Source organism: Pipra filicauda, unplaced genomic scaffold (assembly GCF_003945595.2).
Source record: "Pipra filicauda isolate LSUMZ 115617 unplaced genomic scaffold, ASM394559v2 scaffold119_size3216105_pilon, whole genome shotgun sequence".
Lineage (NCBI taxonomy): Eukaryota > Metazoa > Chordata > Aves > Passeriformes > Pipridae > Pipra > Pipra filicauda.
The window spans coordinates 202418-229027 of NW_024103651.1; the positions used below are offsets into that span (position 1 = coordinate 202418).

Consider the following 26610-nt stretch of genomic DNA (forward strand, 5'->3'; position numbering starts at 1 on the left):
TCTATTTTGCTGCCCAAAACAGAGCCCAAATATTTCAGACAGGCATCCGCAGTGCTGTGAAGAAAAGGATGGCATCCAGGTACAATGAATCCATTTCCAGAGGGATTCATGTCCACCCTGATGGATGGATGCAAAGCAAGAGGAAGTTGCTGTGTGTCAGCACAATCAGTCTTTTGTCTCAGCACTCGCTGAAGGGGAATGCTTCTGTCTCAAGTGAAGCAAGATGGACCCCAAACTAAAATCATCCTCTTCCATGACCATAACACACATAATACACTTCATTTAAAGAGCTTCCACTTTTTCAACACATTTTTCTCCTCTGAGCTTCTCTTAATACATCACATTTTTACCCAGTGTCAAGCCTCACAGTAAGGTGAAAGGCACAGTTATAGGAAGGGTCTGACAAATATTAGCAACATCTAACAGCAAACAGTGATAGAAAAGTAAATGGAAGAGTATGGGTTTGTTGGGAAAGACTGAACCCCCAAATTTCTCTTTAGATGCTTTTAGCAGGTAAATGCCACATTTGTATTTGGAGATCTTTTGTTCCAGCAGCTTAAAGGCAAATGAGAACAAGCTACTGTCCTCGAGAGTTTATAACCTTTTATAAAGAGACAGAATATGTATAGTGGGTGGAAAAAAAAGAAGTGATTACTCTCCTCCATTTCACAGATGGAGATAGAGATCAAATGACACCTCTGACATCACACAGGAAGCCTGTGGCAGCGCAAAACAGAAGGAACCGGGATTTTCTGGAAGCAGATCCTCTAACCACAAACTCTCCCTCCTTCCCTCACTTCCCGCATATTTTTTGTTTAACAGCCATTGTCGAGCCACTGCACATTGAAAAAGGAAACATCTCCTCTTACACCTGCCCAGTAACAGAGGGAGTTTAATAGGATGCTTCTCTGGTTTTCCCCAAGGAATGGAGAGGGCCAGGAGGAGCAGCAGGTGACTTAGAGAGAAGCTGGGAGACAGGGATGCTTTGTGGCTGGAGGAGGAGCTGTGGGGATGGATCCTGCCTGTGCTGTAGGAGTGTGTGCTGGACAGGACATGGTATGCCCACACAGCACCCCATCTTCACCTCCCTGACCAAACCAGCCACTCATCTTCCTTTCTCAAGAATGAACAGCCCAGCCAGAGCACGAAAGCACATGTTTGATCTAAGGCAGTGACAGATGAACGATTTGGGGGTTTATCGCTGACAAATACCCGAGCGGTGTAACTGGAGCCAGTTATACTATTGTTATGATGACACTGATACACGTGTTGATGTTCTTATGGCTGCAGAGCTCGGGCTACATTATCTTTTTGCCTCTTTCGCCAGGTAACTTGAGGCCGCGGCACTATTGATTGGGGACCGCCGGGTGCTGCTGTGTCCGCTCCTGTAACCGTAGCCTGGCGGGGCTATGGGGCTATTGTGAGGGCTTTGTTCAGCTGCTGACAGCTCCGGGCAGGAGCATGCAAGGGTTGCAAACGTTCTTATTGTGCCTCTTTGCCTTGCAGACAATAGGAATGGGAGGCGGTGAGGAGATAGTGGGCTGACTTCGGTGGAGGACAGAGCAGGAGGTGTGGTAGTACCCCACTTCTGAATGCTCCTGACAGCAGCAAAGGGGTTGCTCTCTCTTAGGAAGGCTGGAATGCCGTTATGCCAGGGCTTTCATTTTGGGCTCTCTTCTGGATGTGAATGCAGCCTGTTGATTATGTGGATGTGGAAAGCAGGCTAAGCGGATCCGATAACCTGACATCCAAGATGCATCCTTTCCCTTGCTCAGCCCTGCTCACCTGCTTCGGAAACGCACACGAAAACACCCCGTTTGAGCAGCCCAACGCCAGCCCTGTGTCCATGGAGGAGGAGAAGACGGAGGCAGCCTCAGCAGTGTGCCTGCAGCCATCCTCAACAGCAGCCAGCAGCATCAGGCACGGAGGAGAGAGGGACAGCGAGGAGATGTTCAAAGCCAGCAAATGCTCTGGAAAACACAGCCGTGCAAGCAGCAACTCCAGCAATCACACTGCTGCTCAGGCAGCGCCTGCTACCACTGAGTCATCGGTGTTTGCTGCAAATGAGCTGAGCCAGGAGGTTATTGCACTCTGTACTCACATCCCCAGGCCATCCATCATCCACGTGCCAAAGGTGAGTGCTCTAGAAGTCGCTATCCAACAAGGTAAGAGAATTGGCTCGCTTTAACAAAGTATAGAAAGGGACGGGAAAAAATCCATAGGAGCATTTATCTTGTATCGATCAGCATGCAGTCAGGAAGGGACTAATGGCTGTTCTTACTAAAATAATGCAATATGACAGCTATAGCTTTCCCACACTATTATCAGAAACCTTAGGGGATGGTTGTAAAAATACCGGGCACTTTTACGGTACGTTTCGATCAGTTGTCTTCCTGTATTTTGGTGATCCTCACTTGTTTTGGACCTGATCCAAAATCCCTTGAAAACGACAGGCATCTTTTTTTTCCCACTGAGCTGAGTGAATGCTCCATTTTTGCCACCTCAGCCAGGTGGCCAAAGGCTGTGGCACCAGTGACTGCACAATCCTTTTTCCATCTTATTTTTAGCTTGTGTGTGCTTGGAGGCAACAGTAAGGTCTTGAGTGGAGTTTTGATGAATTCAATTTGTTCTTGCTTTAATAAGATCACAAAGTTGGGTATTTTGCCATTGTTACTGCTAAAATAATGGATAGTAATGGACAAACAGTGTTGTTTTCATTTTCTCTTGATTAGGTAACTGGAGATCACAGGCTTTTCCCCCCCCAATAAACAGTGAAGAATAGAAGCCACATGTGTGACTCAACTTCTTTTATACCACAGCTTTACTTTAGTAGTCCATTCCTCTTCCAATTTCCCTTCCAAAGCACATATATTAAGTGTTGCTCTTGGCTTCCCCTTCGCAATCAGGTAGTACTGTGTTTGGCAAAAATATCTGCCCTTCTTGTAGAACAAGTGCTAGAAAAAGATTTAATATGAGATATATCTGCTGGAATTAAGAAATTTATCAGAATCAGGGTTTCCAACTGCGTTGTGCTGAGATTGTCAGAGCTGGGGTCTCTTTAGACCTCCTCAGTCCTGTTGCCATCAACCACAGCCCTCATGTGGAATATAAGGAAAGAATGGAACTGCCCAAGAGCAATATTTTGCTTCAGTGTAGAAAGGAGATTTGGTTGTGGAGGTGCTGGGATCTCTTTCATGCGAGATTTTGAAGAAGAGCTAGCTGGCCATTATCTGGAGATGAAGCAAGTATATTTACTCCTGCTGACATTCAAGGAGCCCACGCAGATGCTGTCAAAGTCTCACTCACCAGCACATTTCTGTGGTTTCACTTTCATTTTTTCTTCTTTTTTTTTTTTTTTTTTGCTTGGGAGGTTCAGGTTGGATGTTAGGAAAGGCCTTCTCGCTTGGAGGGTAGTACAACATGGGGAAGAGGTCACCCAGAAGTGATGGGGGTGCTGTGCTTGGAGGACTACAAGACTTGGCTGGACAAACCAGGGCTGAAATGATGCACCATTGGCAGCCAACCTGCTTTGAAAAAATGTTGGACAAAAGACCTCAAGAGGGTCCTTCCAGTCACAGTTTCTGTGGTTGTATGATATATAGATTTTGATGCATGCGTGCTGCTTATAAGCACAAGGAATCAGGGTCAGAGTGTGGCATTTCTTTGCTGTCCCTGAGACAACAACACAGCCAGTTGTGCTCTTGGCCTTACAACAATTTTGTGACAATTTCTCCTCTCCTTATTCTCCTGTCTGCTCCCTTCCAACCACTTCACCCTGCCTTTGCTCACCTGCTGCTCTTCTCTGTGCTGTCAACACTTCTCTCATGCCATGATCATCCACTGTAGCAGAAGATGTTCCCTATGTTAGGCACAGTCATCTCAAACCTCCACAGGTCCATGGTGTTGGAACAGGCAAGGCTGAAGGGCTGACACTGTACTGATCCAAAGATGCTGCCATGCCTTTGCAGTGGTGGAGCAGGGATTCTGCTGACTCACCTGTGTCAGGGGTTTCTCTAGGAGCACACATGGTCCAATTCAGGAATGCGAATTTATAAGAATCTGCAATCAGAGGAGAAATCAGGAATGGGCCTCACCCTGCTGGACAGTCTGGGTGATTCAAATTCAATCACCCAAGACACCATGTCAGGTAGTACATCACTGGGTTTAGGGTTTTCTTTTAAGAACAAGCTACAAAAACATCTGTCAGGATGATGTGTGGTCCTGCCCTGAAGTTCCTGCTGAACAACTTCTCATGAGTATGCTGTCACTGGGGAGATCTGTGAGGAAACTCTTTGTCAGAACAGGAATTGAGATTTTTGCTACCCCTCAGCTTTGAGACCTTCCTGTCAAGGTTGGTGACACTCAAAGTCCCACACACAAGGAGCATTTCTCTCTCCATGGCACACACAACCTAGATGTTACATCTGATCAATTCCAGGCTGTCAGGGCATTCTGCTACCAACGGGATGAGCAGATTCTGGTGGCATGTCAGAGAGTATCAAGAGACCCACAGAGGTGCTGGTGTCTGACTATCCACATCCAGCTTTTCTATGAGAGTCTGCACTTCAGAGACTTGCTTAAATGGCAGCTTTCGGTGCCTTAAAGCAGAGCAGTGCCTTTTCTCAGCTCTGCCCATCAGCACAACCAGTTTTGAAATATTAGTGCCCTCAATGATTGCCTTCCCAGGTAAAAACAAAATAAATAATTGAAGTAAAATAAGAAAATGGGGCTATTCATGGAGGCTCTGGTTGGAGGTAGGAGTGCAGTGGGTGGGAGAAGGAATGCAGGATGTGACTCTGATGCATTGAGGATGAAAGTGTGTGAGGATGAAAGTATCTCCTGTGGAGATACTCAAGGGTTTAGACTTTCTGCTACGATTGGGGAAGAAACATGATAAGTATAGAGAGGGAGAAGAGGGTCCCAGCAAGGGGACTGGGTCAGGGAGTGGGGAAGAGAGAGGGAGGTTATGGTCATGGCATGTGGTGGGCTGGGGACCACACACAGCTCCTGGCATGAGAGGGAGGAAGAAGATGGAGAGAAAAGGTGGTGAGAGGCACACAGGACGTCTGGCATATATCTAAGGAAAGGGACTGAGGGGAAATATGGGCCATGAGGAGAGAAAGAGGAGCACAGGGTCTCTGTGAGCTTGGTGTAGGTGGCCTTGGTGGGAGGATGGAGAGGAAAGAAGGGGAGAAAGCACAGAGCTGATGGAAAACAGGGACTGGAAGCATTTCAGTCCCCAAAGTAGAGCTCTCGCCTGTCCTAAAATAATAATATCCAAACATTATTAAATGAGCCAGTGAGGCCCCATGGAGAAGGCACAAGCTTCCATCTTCTTTGACATATCTGAATTTCCCTTTGTATCTCAGTTTCTTCAGCTACAAATCAGACAGAATTTGTCCTCTTTCCCATGCAATCATGGTGAAATCTATAAGTTAAAATAACATATACTCGGTAAGTGGCAAAGGCAAATGTCCTATGTCAACACAGGAATCTCACAGACCTAACCTGGAGACCTTTAATTCATGTTCTTCCATCAAATTCTTCAACAAAAGCTGAAGTAATGTCAAGAAAAACTCTTGCAGTATTCTGTCTCTTTCATTTTCAAAATTATATCAGCAAGGGGGTAATGACAAATACGCTGGAAACTTTCAGCAGCAAGAGACCTGCTGTCTACCTGTCAGCATAATCCTTTTCAAGCAGAGGATGAGTCCATTTTTCACTAACAGCAGCATACAATTCTAATTTGAACTCATAATATACTAATTAACAAGATCTTCCAGCTGACCCACCCCACTGGGACATGTAGTCACATATTTTGGATTACAGTGAAACCGCATGCATGTAACTGAATCCAGAATTTGATCAATTATTCCTTTTATGAGAAGATTGCATCTGCTCCAGATGGAGCCAACCTTAAATCCGATATAAACATGATCCCAACAAAAATTAGATTTGAATATAATTACCAAAGAGATTGAGTTAGACTTGTTTGGCCACAAATTACCATGACAGCAATATGCTTGTAAATAACCAACCGTCATTTTAATATTTAGAGGTTGCCTCAGTAATAAAGCCTGATTAAATGTCAATAAAGTTCTCAGCATCTTGCATCTTGGTCCTGATTCTGATGTGTAAAGAATTAATTCTTTTGTATTTTGTGTGCTGCCTGGAGAGTCTTTATCAGTCTTTAGAAGGCCATAAATCAAAGCTGCCAGAACTAAACATGGAAACTTGCTTGACTGGTTTTTCAACCTCAGCTAGAACATGAAAAAATTTTCCCATCTTTTCTTTCCAAGTCCAGTTTTAGCAACTGATAAACTCTGGGGTGGAAACTTAGAAGAAAGTCTTATTGTTCTGAGCCAACAACTGTTCTATGACTCCAATAAATGTTTCATGTTGACAAAAGCACATTAGTGGCCCTTTCTGCTAGCAGTATCATTCACCAGACTTGAACTCTTCGACCTTCGGAGTTCAGATTGAGTTCTTTTCAAAAACAAAAGAAACAAAAAACACCGTCTGATGCATCATGGAATTATTTCTTCCCTTTCAAGCTGTTTGACCCATCAGAAAATCAGGAGCTGAGACCTTAAACGAGAGATCCTGGGAATGATATGTCTGATGAGGTTCCCCATTGCACCTGGGGAGCCTCACTGAAATCAGTCTCACCTGCAATTTTCTAGGTAAAGTGTCAGTCACACCTTTAGAGTACATAGAACCCTTTAGAGGACCCCACAGCTACTTTTAAAACTTGAATGTGCAGCTTTTTATCTTTTTCACCTGCACCTTTTTGATACCTAGATTAGTTGCTTGGCTAGAGAAGCAGACAGTGGATTTGACTCGTGAAGCTCATTTTCAAGAATGTGGATATCAACAGACAGGCTGTTGGCACCATGCTAACTTCCAATGACTTTACCAGCCTTTGGCCCAGAACTGACCTTATCGCCAAGATAATAATGACAGACTCACAAATTCAAACATGTAATTTCAATTTCCCAGTACAATTTCTATTATCATCTTTATTTTCTTCTTTGGATCTTTCCCTGGACAGTGTGTAGGTTTATATCTAATGGGTTCAAGTAATGCATTGCATCAAGGACTTAGAATCATAGAATCACAGAATTATTAAGGTTGGAAATAGCCTCTAAGGTCATTGAGTCCAAATGTTAACCCAGCACTGCTTTGAGAGCTGAATTCCTCCCTGCTTAACACTTTGCACAATTGTTTATAGCAGTGCAGATCAGCTGTAAAACAGACCTGATCACAACATGTCACACATTTACAGGAGGGGAAAGTGCTCACTGAATGGAGGTACAGGACTGCAAGAGATGAGCACAGCTGAGATGGAGAAAACATACCAGCTGAAACCCTACACTGAAATTACATCCCGTAGGTAAACTCTATAAATACATGGAATATATCAAGAGTTCCTTGAAAATAATGGGACTTCTCACAGTTAAACTCACACATATTCACAGTTTTGTAGTACCAGTTCCTAGGGACACAATCCTTGGGAGGGTTCCTGGCACTTCTTGTGCTCACCTGGGAAAACAGCCAAGAGTGGTTGCGTTCAAACCCTCTCCCAAGGTGCTGGATGACCCTGTGGGCCTGAGTGTCCAAGTGCTGAGGGAAGCATTTCAAGTATGTTTTGGAAGTTGTGAAGTAATTTGATGAGTAGTTAGCAGCTAAAAACTAGCAGGAAGTGAACATCATTACTTGGTGAACAGCAGCTGGTTGATGCTGAGCTGTTTCCTTTGCTTACCCTGGCAAAGGTTTCACTCTGCCCTCCCAACAGAAGAGGTTTGCTGTCATTTTATCAGTGGGACTGTAGGAATTGCACAGGGATAATCTTTCCTCCAGCACAACAAGGAAAAGCTACATTTATTTTCCCCAATCTTACTCTGGTGCAAGTTTGCTTTAATTTAATCAAATAAATCCAGAGAGTAAACCCCATCCCTTCAAAGTGCTCAAGCTGGGCGCTCAACCACCACTGTGGTTGCCAGAGGAGTATTAACACCCTTGGCCCCCCCAGTATTTGCAGGAGCTTAGTACCTCTAGTAAAACAGTGTCATTTACTGAAATTACATTTACATCTTAATGTTTTGGCAAATTCAGTTGGGAGGTTATGGCCTTGGTGACTTGGCCACAGACTTCCAAGAGGCTTCAGAGAGTACTTGGACAGGATTCTTTTCTTTTTAACTCTGTTTCCTTGTTCTTCATGACCAAAATCTGCTACTGTAACATTCCCCTTCATCTCTCCCTCTTAATCTTGACTCTGTAGCTGGCAGCTGTCTGCAGGGAGTGTGTGTGGGCCGGCAGTTCTTGAATCTCAACATAAACAGCACCTAAGTGAAACCAGACTTTCTCATTACACTTTTTCTTTGCTCTCCACTCCCACACAAACACAGAGGTAATGGCAGTGCACGGAGCCCTTCATACTGGCCAATGCACAACTCATTTTCTTCTGTGGCCTGCACACATGCAAAACAAAATCCATCCTAGTGGTGGAAGCAGCAGGTTCTGATCAAAGAGACCCCTGTGCTGTGCACAGCAGCGCTGCTGGTACCAGACTGGCATCTCTCTGCACAGCCTACCCCTCTCCTGCCTGCAGCATTCCCCATCCAGCAACCTTCCCTTTCATCTTTCACATGGCATTCCTTTAGCTGATACACATCTGTTCCAGATGTGACCCCAACCAAAATGGTGCAGTTTCCTCTAGCTGACAAGAAGTCCTTTTTGTTTTTTTCTAAATCTGCCTCCTACCTCTTCCTTCCTCAGCTTGCGTCAGCCTGATTATTGTTTGCAGAGAGGTCATGCAGGTGCACTTCAGCTGCTGTTTTACAACATCGCCTGCATAGCACAGTGATGAGGGACAGCCCAAGAGCTTCCTTCATGTCCTCTCTCACCCTGAAACCTATTCCAACAGCTCTTGGTAGTAATGATCCTCCTCTGTGCCAACAATAATTATAGAAATAGTGTAGCTTTCAGGGAGTTCTTGGAAGTCACAAGACTCTCTTTTAAAGGGGATTAGGGGAATTTGTGAAGTTTCATGAAAGGTACTTCTGAACACAAGATATTGTAATAGGAGCACTTTGAAACCTCCCCTAGGAAATTGGAGACCGCATGAAACTTGACAGGTTTTGGGTTTCATCACCAACACAGAACAGCACAGGGTCATTGAAGAGTTCATACCCCTTGCACTCTTCTGGTGAGCAGGATGGTCCTGAGATGCTGCTGTGTAAGTAAACACTGGCATCGCATTGGCATTCAGTTTTTGGCTTTGGCTGACTTTAGCGCCGGCAGAACCAGTGTGGTTCAGCCCCCATAGGTGTTCGTGCCCTGTTTGCATGTTCTCCATAGTCTTGCTCTGAACACAGTGTGAATGTTGTAGAAGTATCCTCCTTTCAGTAAATTAAAGGGTGTTCACGGCTCTCCGGGGGAGATAAGATGCAGTTTGAATCAATGGAGTAATTACAGAAGAATATGACACTAATGGAGCTGATTTGAATGGGTATCTAAGGATGAATGCTGTGGCTCCCTGCCCAGACGGTGCACACTTTCCTCACGATGAGTTATTTATGACTTGACACATCGTGGCTCTGCTGTTTTGTGGCTCGGCAGCGTTTATGTCATTGATAAGGCAAACTCTGTCAATACTGTGCCTTCTTACCAATCCAGGGCTGGCTGCTGAGCACTCTTCCCATCTGGTACAGCCATGGCCACACCCCTTCCGGCAGCAAAAGCAGAAGAGAAAGGTTGATATGGCTTCACCAAGGGCAAATTGTGCCTGACTAAGTGGCCAAGGAAGTCATCTTCTTTGGTGGAGTGCCTGCATCAGTGGACATGAGAAGAATCACTGATGTCATCTACCTGGACTTCTGGAAAGCCTTTGATTTGGTCCCTCACAATATCCTGGATTTGGGGTTAGTTTTAGTAGCTTAAGAAGCTTTCTGTACCTAAGGAGCCTGATCCAGCAGCACCAAACTGCTCACCAGCCCCCCAGGAGGTCACTGTCCAGCCTTAGACCACAGACCTTAGGGACTACCTGTGAATCAAGACCAAGTCTTACATGAACATGACATTATACTGGCCCAGAGACTTGGAGCTCAAGAAATCCAAAACTTTATAAATCTTATTTTTATATATATAAATATGTATATATACCATGTGTATCTTTATAGATATATAATTATATTCAGATATAACAGATTGCAATATAGCTATTTCAGGACCTTCAGAGTCCAATCATTCTGACATGACATGCTTCTGGCATGACAACGTTTATCTTTGCTTCTATTTTTCTTATTTGTTCCATAGCCATTTGTCCCATTTGTTCCATGGGTTGAGCACTGTTGTACCTAGAGGTATTGTAATACCTAATGCACTGGGGCTGGGTGTTAACACAAAATATTGATCTTAAAGTTGATGGCTTGGCAGCTGCCCAGCTCTACAATGAAGAGGCACTCAGCCTCTTCCCAACCAGCACATCTAAATCCTGACCTTTAAAAAAGTCTTATTTAAACCATAAGAAGAAAGGTTTTATTTCTTGATTATTTTTAATGGAAACATTTAGACCACGAATAGTATGCCAACAGTCCAAAACCCCCAAATCATCTAGGCCATTAGTTCCCCTAATGAAACAACTGGGCACAGCCAGACCCAAGTGTTTGATGTCCTGGGTCCATCCCAATGGAGATTGTCGTTGATTTCAGAGCATCACATGCAAAATGCTGTTGTTTGAGCTTTGCAGGCTTCAGCACATGGAGCTTTATGTTGGGTAAGGGCTGAGAATAATGGTAGGTTGTTGTGATTTGGGACCAGCTATACACTTTGAATGTAGCCCTATTCTGTCACCCTCTTTTCCATACACCAGCAGTCACAGTTCTCCAGCTGCTCTGTTTAAATGAGTGCTCTTTTGTAACTTTTTAATTAGGCAGGACAATGCCACAGCACTAGCAGAAGGGGCCCTCAGCTTTCCTACCTTGGCACAGAGCAGACAGATGCTGTGGCTAGAAGATCGTGCCTTCTCTGGGGACAGGACAGTCCTCTCACCTATACACACACAAAGCTGCCTCCAGCCCTGCTGTTGTCCTGGCTCCAAGAAGAAAAGCTAAGCACAGGCATATAAACAGACCTAACAAATCATTCAGTGAGTAGAAGTTGTTGAATGAGATTTAGACTGACATCCATAAACCACATGTCCTTTGCTCTGCCATTTCAGATCTTAATAGTGGAGATTCGTGAAAAGGTCTGTCTGACCTGTTTGCTAACACAATGTGGGCCTGTCCTTTGGCTTATTATGAAAAACAGTGGCTGGATGCCAAAAGACCAAATGAATTGTTAGGCACCTAACATGAAATTTGGACAGATGTTTCTTGCTGCTGAGGAACGTGAGCCCTTCACTTGGCATCCACAGGAATTAACCCCAGCTAACCAAAACTGGGCAATAGAAACTGGTAATAGTGGAGGACCTTGTTTCAGTGGTAGATCTAAATCTTCCATAGCCCAACTCTGTGATCTAGAACCTTCCAGGGAAAAAAAGGAAAAGTATTTAAATACACTGTGACTTTGATGTCCAGGTTTCAGCTCAATGAGATTTCAGATGACTGGTACAATTTCTTGAGGATTGACTGGTGTCTTCAGTAGGGAGAGCACTCAAGTGATCCAGAAAAGCATCGATACCTGAATGGGATGAGGCCCATCTCCCACCAAGTGGGGCATTTTTGAGACTTAAATTTATTTTTGTGAGCAAGATTTTACCTTCTTGGTGCCAGCTGTCTCCCTGCCAAGAAGGGACAAGGCCTTCTAGATGTTTGTAGCAAATATGTTTTATGCAAAAATCAGTTTCAGTTCTGCTTCCTTCTACTCAGCTTCAAAACCTGAGTGAGCTTCAGGCCCTTCTCTTATGTTTTTCTCCACTCCCTGGAGGACATACCTAGAAATTTTTCTTCCCATTTCTCTGCTATTATTCAATCAGATATGATCCTTTGACAGAAGCATCTAATATTCATTATGCTGGTGCCATAAAATTCCCATTATGCACAACCTCCACCCTTAGCAGCTTTTAAAAATTATGACATTTGTAAATCAATAATTAAAAAAACCACACAAAGATAGATTTTTCATTTATTAGCCAAATATAGTCATATAAATCATTTCAGATGTTGCAACCTCATAATTTCAAGATAAGCTTGTCTTCATTACACAACAATTCAGCAATACAAGATCTGATACTATAACTTTGTTCAACAGAAAATTGTGTAAAATCAAATCTCAGAGATCTTGAAATCCTCTGGTCTGAAACCATGCACAATTCCTGAAAGGGAAGAGTGGAAGAACCATCTCTCAGGAAACAAAAACAATAAACTGAAGCAGTAAACGAAAATTATTTGTGCTGAGTCACCATCCGTTGGCAGAAGAATCTCACTAGTAGGAAGGAGTCTGTTCACGTGCAGCTCAGAGTGGTGAAAAAGAAAAGTATTTAGGGTCCAAAAATGGCCATGAGATGATAGATACAAGTGGATGAATAGGTGAGGTAGGAGAGCAGGAGAAGAGAGTTTTTGTGCCAACAAGATTCTCTCTGAAAGTCACAGTAATTGCCCACAGGCACCTGCTGCTTCTGCCCCAGTTCAGGGACAGCCGGGGCTGGATCCAATTATTTGGGCTGTGGTCTTAGGCAACTTCTTGCCCTTATTTTTTGGCTATGATTTTTTCAGGAATTGTCCAGTTTTCTGAGGGATTTGTCTTTCCTGTAGGAGGATTTTCCCAGTGGGCTTTGCTCATACATGTAGGGAAGAAGGCAGACACAAGCAGATTTTAATTAAACCATTCTTTTAGCTCCCCCAGGCTTGTGCAATTCAACTTCTTCTCAGAGATAATATTAACACTTACGTAATTTTTCAGCATTGTTAGTTTTGCTTGTGGAATTGCATTGGCAAGAAACCCCCTGGAAGCAAATGCTCATTGAATCCTATTGTTTCCATTCCCTTCAGCCATCATTTCTCAGCCAAAGAACAAATGTTACCAGTAACAGGAAGGAGCTTGATTTTCCAACAAAATCAGCAGAATTGTACATGCAGACAACAGGCATAATATCTCACTTAGATCTGCCTGGTTAGAGGCATTATTTGTCAATAAAATTTACAAAAATAACAGGACACTGGTACTCTCTGTAGGGCCTTGAGATGGGAGACTTGTAAATCAGAGGCATTGCAGCAGCAGAGGTCTGGAGGAAGGGGGAGCAGGGATGTGGGGAGGTAGAGGGGGTGTTTCCCTGTCCCGCAGTCAACAGCTCTCCCTCTCTCCTCACCCACGTGTTGGTTCATTAGCTGTCATTGCCATCGGAAGTAATAAAATAAACACCATCCAGAGTGGAATATCCTGGGATTAGCTGCCCAGGCCTGGCAAGGTGTGAGCTCAGGCTTCGCTCAGCTTTGAAGAACAGGCAGATAAAAAAGTATGGATTGAGTGAGCTGGTTATTATATTGCCCTCCAATGGGCAAATGCTGAGCTATTTCATGTCAGAGGTTCATCATTTGCTGCAAGGACAGTCAGAAGGGGCAGCTCTGCTGAAGCTGATTGCAAAGCTCAGCTAGATTTAAACCCCAAGAGGGAGGAATGCAAATGTTCAGATATAAAGAAGCATCTGGAACCCAGCTTGCTGTTTCTAGGAGACTTGCTTTGGGTGCTAGACAGAGCTACAGTCATGTTAGTTCACAATGACATACCAAGGTGGAGTCTCACTCAGCCCAGAGATGTGCCGCCACTCCTCCCTTTTACAGGGTGAAATGCTGGGGGGCTTCTGGTGGGCTCCTGCTCATCTCCCTGTCCTGCAGGAGCAAGAGTGGCCATTGGCTCTACCTGCCCTTGGGGCATGAGCACCCAAGCTCCAGCAAAGGGGGAGTATTTGAGCCCAGAGTGAGTTTTTGCATATCCTGAACACTCTCCCCAACCTGCAGGACCATGTAAAACATGTAGGTTATTTAAAGAAACCATGCTGCTCTCCAAGATGCACCAATGTGTTGGAGGAAAGAAGTCTAATCTAATCTGACAAGTTTTTCATGAAGGGCTTCTTTTCCAAAATATGGTGTCACTGTGATTTCCCCCTTTGCTCTGATAGCTGTCACAGCTATGTGGGTCTGGCATCTCGGTTCTTTTCCACACTCCTTGCATTCCTCTCCTCTGAGCCTACCTTTCATCTATTATTTCTTAATGTTTCTCCCTAAAGTGCATTTGCTGTTGTAAAACTTAACCTGGCCTTTGAAATGCCTTAGCAAACCTGTTTAAAGTATAACAAGAAATGCCAGATATGGGATCTGGAGGACACTGCTCCCCCACTTCCTTCCCAGTCTCTCCAAAACAAACAAATAATGCAGATTTTTGGGCTGATGAGCTTCGTGAGCTGTTTTTGCTGATGGCTTTAGATCCAATGCAGTTCATTCAAGTTCAGCTGCAGAGGTGGTGGACTCCTGGGAGGGTAAGAGTTAAGTGCAGAGGGATGTGAGTCCCCAACCCAGCCTATCCTCCAAGAAATCACAACTTGAGAGCATGGCCAGCAGGAAGGCAGAGTTGGGAGGGAAATAGAAACTCTGTTAATGCTGAAAAGCTGGAAATGAGGCAAGTTTTGGGAAGTGACTGAAACCTGTCCTATCCTTCTTCCTCTCCTGTTCCTCCCGAAGTCAGTGTGGTTTGAACAACAGCAGCACAGAGACCTGAATATGTATTTTGTAATTTCAGTCTTTTATTCATTATCTCAAAGCCCAAGCATCTGTCATGCCTGAAATTGTTTCTGTTTCTGCTTAAGAAATTTTTATTGTTGTTGTTTGGCAAACAAAACAAAGCAAAAAGCCAAGATGGAAAACTTGGATCAGCTCTAATAAGTTTATTAATATTCATCATGACTATATGTCAGAAAGCTCTAGTTTCATAATATGGCTTAATAAAGTATTGATGTTTCATACCAGAGGGTATTTAGGCTCTGTTCTTCTGACTTTCCTGGCTGTATCATAAAATGCATCAGAAGTGTGACACCTGCCAACCTCTAGAAATACCCAACCACAACAAAGCTGATGATTTTCTGTAAATGATCGGTTCAAAGGCTTTTAGTGTATTCTGGACCTCAGACGTTATGGACTTCTGGTGATGGCAAAGGGTAATAAGATAATGGGTATGTATCTTCCAGCGCTGTGATTCACTCCTCCTGCCAGCCTGCTCAGTGCAGGTGGAGCTGGGGGTAAAGAACTCAAGCCAGTTACGTGGCAGATTGGGTCTGTAAGGGAAATAATAAGGAGCAGCTTAGCAGAATTACTGAACTGATGCAGGAATTTGGCATCCCATCATCTTCCTTCTTACCCTGGGGGAGTGTGGTGAACATGTGCAATTAATGTTCTGGGTCTTTCAGGGGACGTGGGCAATCTAACATGGCAAGGCAACTTTTTTCCAGCAATTAATTAGAGGTAAGCTACTCCACTTTAATTTTTAACCTCTTTTTTATCCTGGTCCTTCGACTGGCTTGAAAACAAAAGGGGGATGTTTGGAAAGGAATCTCCCAGGTAACTGGGATGCAGGGATCTGATTCAGAGTTTTCCTTACTGTGAATTATGTCATATCCTGTCTATTATTACTGGGAGATTTGTGCAGCTGATACAGTGCCAGGGTCAGATTAGGAGCTCTGGAAGTTTAGCTTTGATTTCAAAGGGAGATATTCAGCTAATAATCCTTTGCAGGTCTGCACAGGAATGCAGAGGGGAGGCGTCTCTCTGCAGAGGGACTGACAGATTTACTACCCTGCTATCTGCTGTGAGCGTGGGCTGGGAAAAGGTAGTGGTGGAGGGCTGTTTCCTTGTCTGCAGAAGACATTAAGCCCTGCCTTGCTGAGAGAAGCAAATAATGGTGGCTTCCCCCTCTCAACAACTCATTTCCCTTTCCCCTTCCCCTCTCTTGTCCCCCTTCCCACCATATTAAGACACTTTACAGTGGCTCTGATAGCTGCACCCCCAAATTGCTACAGCTCCACTAGTGGTTTCTCTTCAGTTCCTTCTGCTCTCTAAGCAAAAACCATGTAGTACTGAGCGTGACGGGTTTTTTTCAGCTTATGGACCACTTCCTAAGATCACTTTCCTTCTCCGTACTTCAAGGAGACTCTCACAAAAAAAAATCTCCTACCCTCTATTTGCAAAAACCTTTTCTACAGAGAAGAGTCTGCAACGTCAGTACCCCAAGCTTACCAGGTACTGCTGAATATGAGGGTGACTGTTCCTTCTGGATATCACATCTGGATTGCACGTGTATTACAAAGAGATACTTTCTTCCAGTTTTGGACCATCTCCTTTTTCAACCCAGATTTCACAGAACAGCACATGCAAAAAGCACATGGTTCAGATTTGTGTAGCAGATGCTCACCTGTCCTCCTCCTCAACAGAGTCTTCCTCCCCTCCAGAGCCCTCTGCTGCAGGGGTAGGACCTCTCTCACAGCTTTGGTCTGTAGCTTGGCTCATTGATCAACCTCACCCTTACCTGCACTCTTGCCCTCTCTGTTTGTCTTCTCTGCTCCTTGTATACCCAGTTTCTTGCCACAGCTGGGAATGCGGAGATTTGGAGCAGGTTTGGGCGGGGCAGGGAGCACTCCCACTGCAGTAACCCCACAGACAGGGCAGGTGTTGCAACAGGGCTCTGCTCTGCCTTGTGCAAACACTGAGGTTCACTGTGGTCAGCAGTAGCTGGTGAGATACAGGCTCTGTGCTCCACTGAGCTCCCTGCTCTCTAAACTTGTCTGTCCTAACCTAAGGATAAGAAGCTGTCCTAAAAAGGTTGGGGCGAATGGCTTCCCCACAGAGCAAGGTTGCATATGGACAAATCCCACCCACATTGGAGGATTGCTCCATCCTTTTATTTCCACCTTCCTACCTTAATCCAGGATATGCCCTGGCAGGCAGTCTGCAGGCTCAGATGACCTGTTGGCCTCAGTCCACTGCTTGTGTAAATTCTGCAAGGAAGTGTGTCAATACTAAAATGCCCAAGAAATTAATTTGTATCAAATTCCTCTGATCTTTCATGAGATATTTGAAATCAGACCCTAGCTAGCTGTTAAAGGTTTGACCACTTGCCATTCCTGGGAAAGGAATTGCTTTCCTTTACATCTTGCATATTGTGAGCCTCTCCCTTATGGTACTCCCACATCCCTGCAGGATAAAATTGCTCATTTCTGCTGATATGGTCATGCAAAGTACTCCAGAGAATTAGAAAACACTGCCCATTTCAGAATGTTGATGTAATGAAAAGAAGGCACTCTGAAAGAAATCCATATGACAAAATGAATAACCTGAAAAGGTAGAAGGAATCTTTATGCACATCTAATCTAACCTCCCAAAGAGCACAGCCATTGATTATTATGTGTTGGTCTCCACAAAGACCAACAAGAAAATTCAGCAGCTTTTCAGCTTGTCTTTGAAAGAGATGTCTGTTTTACTCCATCAAATTTGAAAGGGGCATTGCTTAGAGCTAAGGAGTGTGAGGGTTTTTATTCAGTTTCTGCAAAAAAAGAGAATGAGACGCAGCCTTCTCACTGCTGATGGCTGAATTTACTGCTTTCTCTAAATTCTGCCAGTTTGAGCCTCCTGTAGGCATTTTTACTCGGTTGACTTCTAGGAATTGTTCCCTAGTAATGAAAGATTCCTTGTTAGCAGCATCCTAACCACCACATTCCTGACGGGCCTTTGAACTCATGGGAAGGCAACACCTTCCTTTTCTGGAAAACAATTCTCTCGAATGCGAGGAATTGAAGTCTATTTGTGCTTGGAAAGCAGAATACATTCGATAGGAATGCAACTGCTTGTTCCCAGCCAAAAATCACACCTGCAAGCCTTTGATTCAGGGAATCCTATTGTGATGAAAAAGGCTTTGTAAAATAGCAGTGCAGTCTCCCCCTGTGAAATAGAAGATTAAATCGTGATCACCCTGCTGTTGACTCAACTATTAGCAGCTGAAATATTATTTGCTCAACACACTTAACTCGGTTATGATCTGTAGAAAGATGCTGTGGTTAGACTGACTCCGAAACACAACGGAGCCGCACAACTTCCCCATTAAAACAGAATTATTCGTATTTACCAAAGGGAAAATTAAAAGCAGGTTTTCATGAGGAGTTCAAGCCAATCCAGCTCTGCCTGGCTGCCAAAAGGGACAGTCCTGCTTTGCTGTGCCATCCCACCCAACCCCATTTCTGGCTGTGCATTCCTGACACTGCCACTGTGCCAGGCTAGCAGCTGTGGAACAAAACAGTGGGGCAGGTCAGCCTGCTAATCTGGCTGAAAAATGATCCACCAAACTGATCCAACTTGCTGGTAGCTGCACCACAATTTGTGCTGGCACAAGGGAGCAAGCAGAAACATGCAACCAGGGCAGGGAGTAGGCAGGACCACATCTTTGTGTGACAGTGTGGTCTTAGATTGGCTTAAACCAATTGTGAACCATGGGCGTAGGGACTGAAGGGTTACACCAGTGTTTGTCCTGGTCCAGGGCAGTGAGGTCCTGCTTCCCTCAGAGGGTTTTATAGGCAGAGACCAGAAAATCTCTTGACCAAGGTCGAGAGAAAGACCGGTGTTGATTGCAACCAGAGCACGGAGAGTGTGGGAGGAGTGTGATGGGACCCAAGCCCAGCGGCCTGGCCAGTGCCCACATGTGGGAGCACATCACCAGTTCTGCCCTGCCAAGGCTTGTCATGGTCAGGAGCTGGTTTATGAAATCCCAACCCTTTGCACTCCTGCTGCTATAAAGTTTTAAATGTCCGTGTGAGAAGTGGTGGTGCTGTCTCCCTCGGACAGACAGTGATGTATTTGCAGGAAGGGACACAGGGAGTCCCTAAACCTTTTCTTCTCATGAACTCCCTGCATTCCTGCATGTGGGTGAACAGATGACTTTCCTGGGGCAATAAAGGAGGGAGTAATCATCTCCACATTGCTACTACCCAATGTAACACGCATTTAATGAGTCGTGCAATATTAACAACCATGTTCCCACTGCAGCTGTGTCCTCCCCCAAGACACACATTACATGGGCTGTTCCTGGCTCCCAGGTTTTAATACACCCTCAGTGTGGGGATGTCTTTCCCCAGATATCGTTCCTGTGGTCTGCGTTTTTGCGTGCTTCCTGCTGTGCTGCTTGCTGTACTCAGCCTCCTGCTCCGGGGCTGATGTACAGCTCAGCCCCTCCACATGCCACCTGCACAGAGGGGGGCTGGAGTAGAGTTGGGGATAAATCACTGAGGAGGAACGTGCCCATTAAGGGGGGACGTGACAAGCCCCTGTGCTGAGGCGCCGCAGGGCTGTGCTTGTTGTTTGCATCTTGTGAAAGCAGAACATTTTTAGATCGTATTTCTACCAACACTGGTGATGTTTAGATGAAGGAGTTTTTCAAGGCTCTTTGGTTCATTTCTCTGTTTAATGCCAGCAGAGAAGTGCAGCCCCTCTGATCTGGGTGCTGGGTGTCCAGGAAGTCCAAGCCATCACTGCTGCAGCTGCCCATCGTCCTTGCACTGTACTTCCCAAACCACAAAGAGGAGTTTTCCTTTTGGCAAACCCCAGCTGAAAATATGGGAGACCTAATCCTGAGTCAGCCAGAGATGCAGTGACAGGGCTACAACAAGGCAAGGGAACAGAGTGGTTGAGGCCGAGAAACCTTCCTTGAGGGCTCCTATAGCATAAATTCAAGATGAAATTTATGGTTACAGACCAGCCAAAAAGGGCAGTCCATCCTCTCCCCCTACCTTCCCCTCACTGCTGTCCTTGTGTTGTCATGAAGACTGGTGCATTTACAGAGTGACTGGGGATAAGGAACTGTTAGAGGGTCACAGTGCTGACACTGAGCAAAGAGCTTCACCCCAACCCAGTTTGCTCCCCTGAAGGTCCCTCATGGCTTTCAGTGCTGCTGCTGACCTAGGGGGAGAGATAACATCCATCCTGCCCTTCAGCTGTCCCTCCCTGGAGCTCTCCCTCTTCTTCCAGACTGTGAGGATTGCAGGTTTTTGACACGCAGGGCCCAGATTCTGTCCTTGCTCACACTGTGCTCGTGGCTGCCTGCAGCTCCCTGCTGAGCACCCTGACCACACTTGCTGTGCAGCTCTGGTTGCTTGTGGGGAGAGAAAGAGCAATAGTTTGAACAACCAGACACACCACAACAGCTGATTTCAATGTTTTTATGCTGAACACTGCTTAGAAACCTCCACTTTTCCATGGTAAAATTATGGTAGTCCAAGTTCCCAGCAAGTGGGTTCAGGCACCTCCCTTGCATTTTCCATTATTATTCTGAATTCAACCAAATCTCTTTCAGACTGGGCTTCCCATTACTTTACCCTTACCCTGTTGAAAAGGTTCTACTGTACACACCCTGTAGGACTGTTCTGCTAGACAAAACATTTAATGTTAGAATTATTAAAGCTACTTTGCTGATAAAGATCTCATCCCTCCCTCCCCCAAAAGCTCTACTAAGCTTCATCAGAAATAAGAGCATAGAGGCTGCTGCTGTTTTGCTGATGACTGGCCCATCTCCTACTGTAGGGTTGCAGAGGAGTTTGGGGGTGATCACTTCACAACTCAGCAGGGTCTTTCCAGCCTGACATAATCATGTGCCCCTGCTGCATGCAGGGACTTGGTCTGGCAGGTTTCTCTCCAGCCCATTTCTGGCTATACCAGATCACCAGTCTGTTCCTTCCAACATGTGGGAAATAGTTGGGGTTTCTGCACTTCACTTCCCATGAGTGAGGCTGAGGGGGCTTTGTCAGGCTCTGCAGGTTTGGGTACCTGTGAACTTGAGTGTATCCTCTGTGCCTGGCCAGCAGACAGAGCCTGCAGTAGACACTGTTCTGTGGGAAGTGGGGACACTTACTAAAAAGGTTTAAGATTGCTCAAACTTCCACAACAAGAACAAACAGACTGCAGAAATCTTTATCCATCGGATTATAACAGACTAAGAGCAAGTCGCTTTTGGGACAAGAGTACAGCTACCTCTGAATGACTGATAGCCAAGAAACACAGCTATTACACGAATTAATTTATTAACAGCCAAGTACCAGTCATGAAAGAAAGACACTTGCCTTTCTGAGAAGTTTATCTCAATGTTTTATCGCGTGACTAATTTGTGCTTTTGAGCAGACCGAGTTGTACATTAATCTGAGTTAAGTTTTTCCAAAGGGCAGTTCAGTTCCAGGTTTTCAGGACTAATAGACATTTATGATTGCAGAAGTGAAGTTGAAAATAAACCAGAGACTACAGAACGCTCTTTACCCTGAAAGTTTAGTGACTTGTGAAGGCCAAGCAGATTTATGTATTTCTCATTATAGAGGTCACATATTTTTAGCTCCCAGATAGTTTTGTGAGGTACAGAAGAATCTGGATCACCAGGCTTGAAACAAAAGTAACCAAAGGCATCTTAAGGTTGAGTCTAGTGGCTGTGTCTCTCGCTCTGTTTTTTTGTTTGGTTGGTTGGTTTGTTTTTTGGTTTTTTGTGGTTTTTTTGTTTGTTTATTTTTAACTATTCTAAGAACAGAGCATCACTGGATGCACAGGGATAGAAGGAAGTTCTGCCATGGTAAAGGGGGCACACATGAAGCCAGGGTGTGGGAGCTGAGAAACCCATTGAGGAACATGTAAAAGACACTCAGCATGGCCCCCAGAGCCAACAAAGAGGTGTCTGCTAGAGAACCTCAGTGGGGGAGATTTGCACTGGGGAAGAGGGAGAGGGGATGCTGAGAGGAGTAGGAAGCAAAAATGTTTTTGCTTTGAGTTTTCCAGCCATGATTCCAGATGCTAAATCAGGAGAGATGCTGTGTGGGTGCATGAGTGAAGCTGTTTGGAAACCTGGAAAAAGGGAACAAGAGGGAATGGCTGTACAGGAGGCTGAAGGGCTTGTATGTGTGGTACATCTGAATATCACATGGAAAGGTGGTGGAGAACACATATCCGAATAGGAAGATCTACTTGGTGAATTCTAGTGGTAGCTACACACATGTAGTACAAAGCCAGGAATCTGAAGTTACATCCTGTGATGTACTGTCCATAGAAGACATCCTTGGGTGTTTGACCTAAGTGACATCTGGATTGCTGTGTCACTTGAGGCTTCTAGTGTGCCACATGTCTTGGAGTAAAGGCCTGAAAATACTGAAGATTAATGCTAGAAGCATTATTCAGGTTATCTGTGGCATCTACTTTTGCCCTTATGTTGCCCTGCAGTGCTCATTTATTCACAGGACAGGTTTCTCCCTCTCTTCACAGTCTGCAGGTGATGTGCACCCACACTCACATCCAAGTGTGGAATTAAGGGCACATAGCATCCTCTGCCATCCCAGAGCAGTATTGTTTTCTTCCACTGCTGTAGTCTGAAGGAGATCAGCTGAGTGTTGCAAAGGGAAAAATGAGAAGGAAAATTCTCTCAGATGTTCCCCAGCTGCTCATGAACACAGGAACACATGAACACAGCAAGAGGGTTTAGCTCCTACCTTCTGGAAGAAGACTTACTGGGAAATGATGAACATTCACCAGCACTTTAAAAGCTATCCTGAGGCAGCTAGGGTGAAGGACAGTGCTGATGGCTTCAATCTTTGCTTCTATAATATGATTATCTCCAGTATTTCTCTAGCAAAGACAATACCTGAGTTGTGTCTGTCATACCCGGCCCTGGGATAGACACTTGTCTATGGGTGACCTGTAGGTCAGGAGATCCTCTAAAATCTTAATTCCTGGCAATGAGAAAATGACTAGTTTCACTCTTCTAACAAACCCCATGGTTTTGGAAAATGTTTTCGGAAAATGTTTTCCCCACAGTCACCTGTAATTCTCTGAAGCCTCAGAGTTCTCCACCAAACTAAGAAGTGAAACATTGTTCTCTCCCCATTTCCTCCCTTTTAACAGCAACCTGAAGAGCTGGACAGAGAAGAGAAAATGCATGAGCAAACTTTTGTTTGCTTCTTAAATAAATTTCAATTAAAAATCAAGAGAGAGGACTGCAGCTTTCCACCTTCCCCTTTCCCTGCTCCACAAGCTCTGCTGGAAGGGACCCTTCTTACCCAAATACCTAAGCCCTGCTCATCCAGTAAATCCCCTTGCAGAGCTGGGATGAAGGCAGTTTGCTGCCTGGTTGTGGTTTGTTAGTGGATTGTGGTGTTGTTCCTGCTTGGAAGCTGTGCTGTGCATCCCCAGTGCTTCCTGCATCAAGAACAGGAGCACTGTGGTGGGACACAGAGCCTGCATCCCTCTGTTTTCCATCTTTCATGATCCTCTGCTTCTGTGATGCACTTCATGTGCTGGTATCTCTGGTTTGCATCTCTGACTGGGACTCTGACCCCTGCAAAAGCCCAGGGGCAGCAGTGTGGGCTAAGGGGGTCTGAGAGAAGGGAGAGGAGTGAGAAGCGATATGAGTTGGTCTGACACTCAGAGCACAGCCCACTCCCAGGGAAGAGGGAGGCTCCATGAAGACTCCTCACTGTAGGTCTTTCCTGTGAGTTTGGAGAAATCACCTGTAGTATATGCTGGGATGTCAGTGGCCTGAGAGTAGGCAGGTACTGCCCTGATGTGGGACGTTTTCCAGTCCTGGGTGTTTGGCAGCTGGTTTTAACCACAGAAGCCAGGAGCTTCTGCTTCCTCAATTCTTCTTGCAAAGCCTTTGCAGCATTGCACAACTTGGCCTCATGTCTCAGCCATCTGGCAGTATTGCTGCATCAAGGGCAAATATATAAAAAAGGGTTTGATGAGGATTTCCTTTCTTTTCCTCTTCCTCTTAGTCCTTTGCTTTCAACTTTGCTTTCTTGCTTTGGGCAAATTTGCCCACCTGTCTTTTCTAGCTGTGGGACATAATGGTATGGAATGATAGAATCCTTATGGTTGGAAAAGACCTTGGGGATCATCAAGTCCAACCCTTGACCCAGCAAAATCAAGCCCACTAAACCATATCATGAAGTGCCACGTCTACTCATTTTCTGAACACTTCCAGTGTTGGTGACTCCTCCACTTCCCTGGGCAGCCTTTTCCAGTGCTTAACCACTCTGTCAGTGAAGAAATTTTTCCTAATCTCCAATCTAAACATCCCCCAGTGCAACTTGAGGTTGTTTCCCCTTGTCCTATCACTGTTTGCCTGGGAGAAGAGACTGACTCCTACCTGGCTACAAACTCCTTTCAGGGAGTTGTAGTAAGTGATAAGGTCCCCCCGAGCCTCCTTTTCTTCAGGCTAAACATCTCCAGATCCCTCGGCTGCTCCGCATCCTTCAACTGCAACAGCATTTTCCCTCAGCACCAAAACTGAGGCCACTAGCACAGAGCAAGGATGAGGAGGTGGAAAAATACTTTTATTCAAGGGAATTACCTTCTAGATTGTATTCTTTAAGTATCCAGTCTCTCAAACGTAGCCACGCCCTGGCAGGATCACCAGAAGTAGTGTGGGATGTGATGAAAGTTGCAGGAAACTGCTACCAAAAAAACCAAATGTCTCAATGACAAGACTTAAGGCAAATGTCAATTAAAGTAAAGAAAGAAGTAAAGAAGCCTGCATGACTTGTTCTTTGGGGGGAAAATGTGCGAATACTGTTATTGTGATAAACATGATTTGTGTTTGTGCCCTCTATATAGAAAAGTATACATGTGTCTGCTGTGCACAGGTAGGGAGACCTGGCTCGTCCCTCTGCCTGTGTTCAGCTCCTCTTCCCACTGCCCAGAAACTCCTGTGTAGCTGCTGCATTGACATTTTGCTGCCAGTTTTTGGATGGATCTCTTCTGCTCTGCCTCTGACCTGCTCCTTTATGCAGAGAAAGCTTTGACCAGATTCCTCAGTGACAAATTTGGGGCCATAACTCATGGCCCCATTTTGCTTGAGCTGTTTGCTGCGTGTGGGTTTCCATCTCCTCTTTGGCACTGGACAGACTCACAATCGATTTTTGCGAGCTTTATCCTCCCTTTCTGGTTTGGGGAAAATTCATCACAGTGTTGTAAAGGTCTTAGAAAAGGGATATAAAGAGATTTCTCTTTTGCTCAAATATTGAGCAATCCTTTCTGTTGTAGCCTCCTGTCTCCTCAACTTTCCAGAGTAATGACAAGTAGCTTTAATCTAACTCCTACTTTCCTCACTGCTTTAGCCACTCAATCATTATTAAAAATGTGGCTATTTCAGGTGATTGTCAGCAAATTCTCTTTTGGGGGAGCGGGATCAGCCTGTACTCTAGAGCTTGTGTGTGTCTTTTCACAAGTGAAGAGCAAATATTGCAGGAAAGGAAGAAAACAGGATAGCAAAAAACATGGAAATCAACAAGTTGAGTCAGAGAATGTGCTGTGTCATAGCAGTGACTTGATTGTAGATAAGTTGTCTGAAAATCACAGTCTCTTTCTGGTGGGTATATTATTCCTGGGAAAACAAAAACAAGCAAAATTTGATTTTTCTTCAAAGTGGTCCAAAAGCAAGAGCTTTCAAAATTTTCCATAAACATTCTGCATTCTGCAAGAAATCTATAAAATGCCAGCAAAGTTTTCCCTTTTTTATCCTCTATTTGTTATAAGACCAGGGATCATTCTTCATTCAGTTTATTTCTGCAAACCTTTTCTCAGTTTAGAAATACACAAATATTGCAGGCCCAGCCTACTCTCAGGGCCAGCTTTGAGACCCAGAGGGTAGAAAAACAGGATTGACCTTCTATTTTTGACAAACAGGATGGAGACTGGAATATGATCCCAAGCTGAGACATTAGAGTTAAGTGTTTGAGAGGCCTTTTTTATCTCTAGGTGGAATTAAAATTTGTTGATGCATCCAGTGCATTTTAATAAAATCAAGAGGCTTAGAGACAGCCAAAGTGAGGCTTTTATTTCAACTGGAAAGTGGTTTCTGCCCAAAGAAATGGTGAGAAAATGTTTCTCTAAGGAGACAAAGAGGTTTTCCAGGCAGAAAGTACAAAGGCTGTTTATATGGGCTTCAGCATTTGATCACAAAGCCCAGGGCAAGGCTGGAGAGAGCTTGTGACAAAGCATTCATGCTTGAGGAAAACCAGCAAGAGGGAGTGAACTACAGGAAAAGATCAGACAAGACCAGTTTAACCGGCTTTAAACCCCTCCAAAATGCCACCCCTCTTTGTAAAAAGCCTTTCTACCATGAAGAGGACACTTTACAATGCCACTTTGCAATGCTGGCTTTGCCACTAACCTCGTAACTCTGACAGCCACGAAATAAATGAGGTGAGGAGTGAATCCTCTCAAAATCAAAAAAATTCATCAAATATAATTTTGAGAAATAGTATTTATTTCTATACACCACTTTGTATATTTAAAAAGAAATGAGAGAAAGCAAACAAGAGTCTGCTGATTTGCTGTTGATTTTTTGCAGAAAGAGCTCAGATCCCACAGCAATGGGCAGCATACACCAACCCATAACACATCTGGAAGCTTCTTCTAGAGCTGAAAACCCTGAGCCAAGAAGAGCCTCTGGCTCCTACATACTTTTGGGCTGTGTGACTTCATTGTTTAAGGGAAAATGTACCTGCCTTAGACCCGTGCCCTAAACTGAAGATGAGGGGAATCTTCTCAAGGACCTCTGACCTGGGTGAGGGATGAATGGCCATGTGGCCCAGCAGCTGTTTTCTGACCT

At 44.7% G+C, this 26610-nt stretch overlaps 1 protein-coding gene across 1 annotated transcript in view; it reads left to right on the forward strand.

Moving 5' to 3' along the window:
• Positions 1–1709: 1709 nt before the first annotated feature.
• The window catches only part of FAM107B (family with sequence similarity 107 member B), a 124865-nt gene continuing 99964 nt past the window's right edge, over positions 1710–26610 (forward strand). The window contains exon 1 of the transcript XR_005565343.1: positions 1710–2134. The gene's annotated coding sequence lies outside the window, so the exon portion shown is untranslated. The remainder of the gene's footprint in view (positions 2135–26610) is intronic.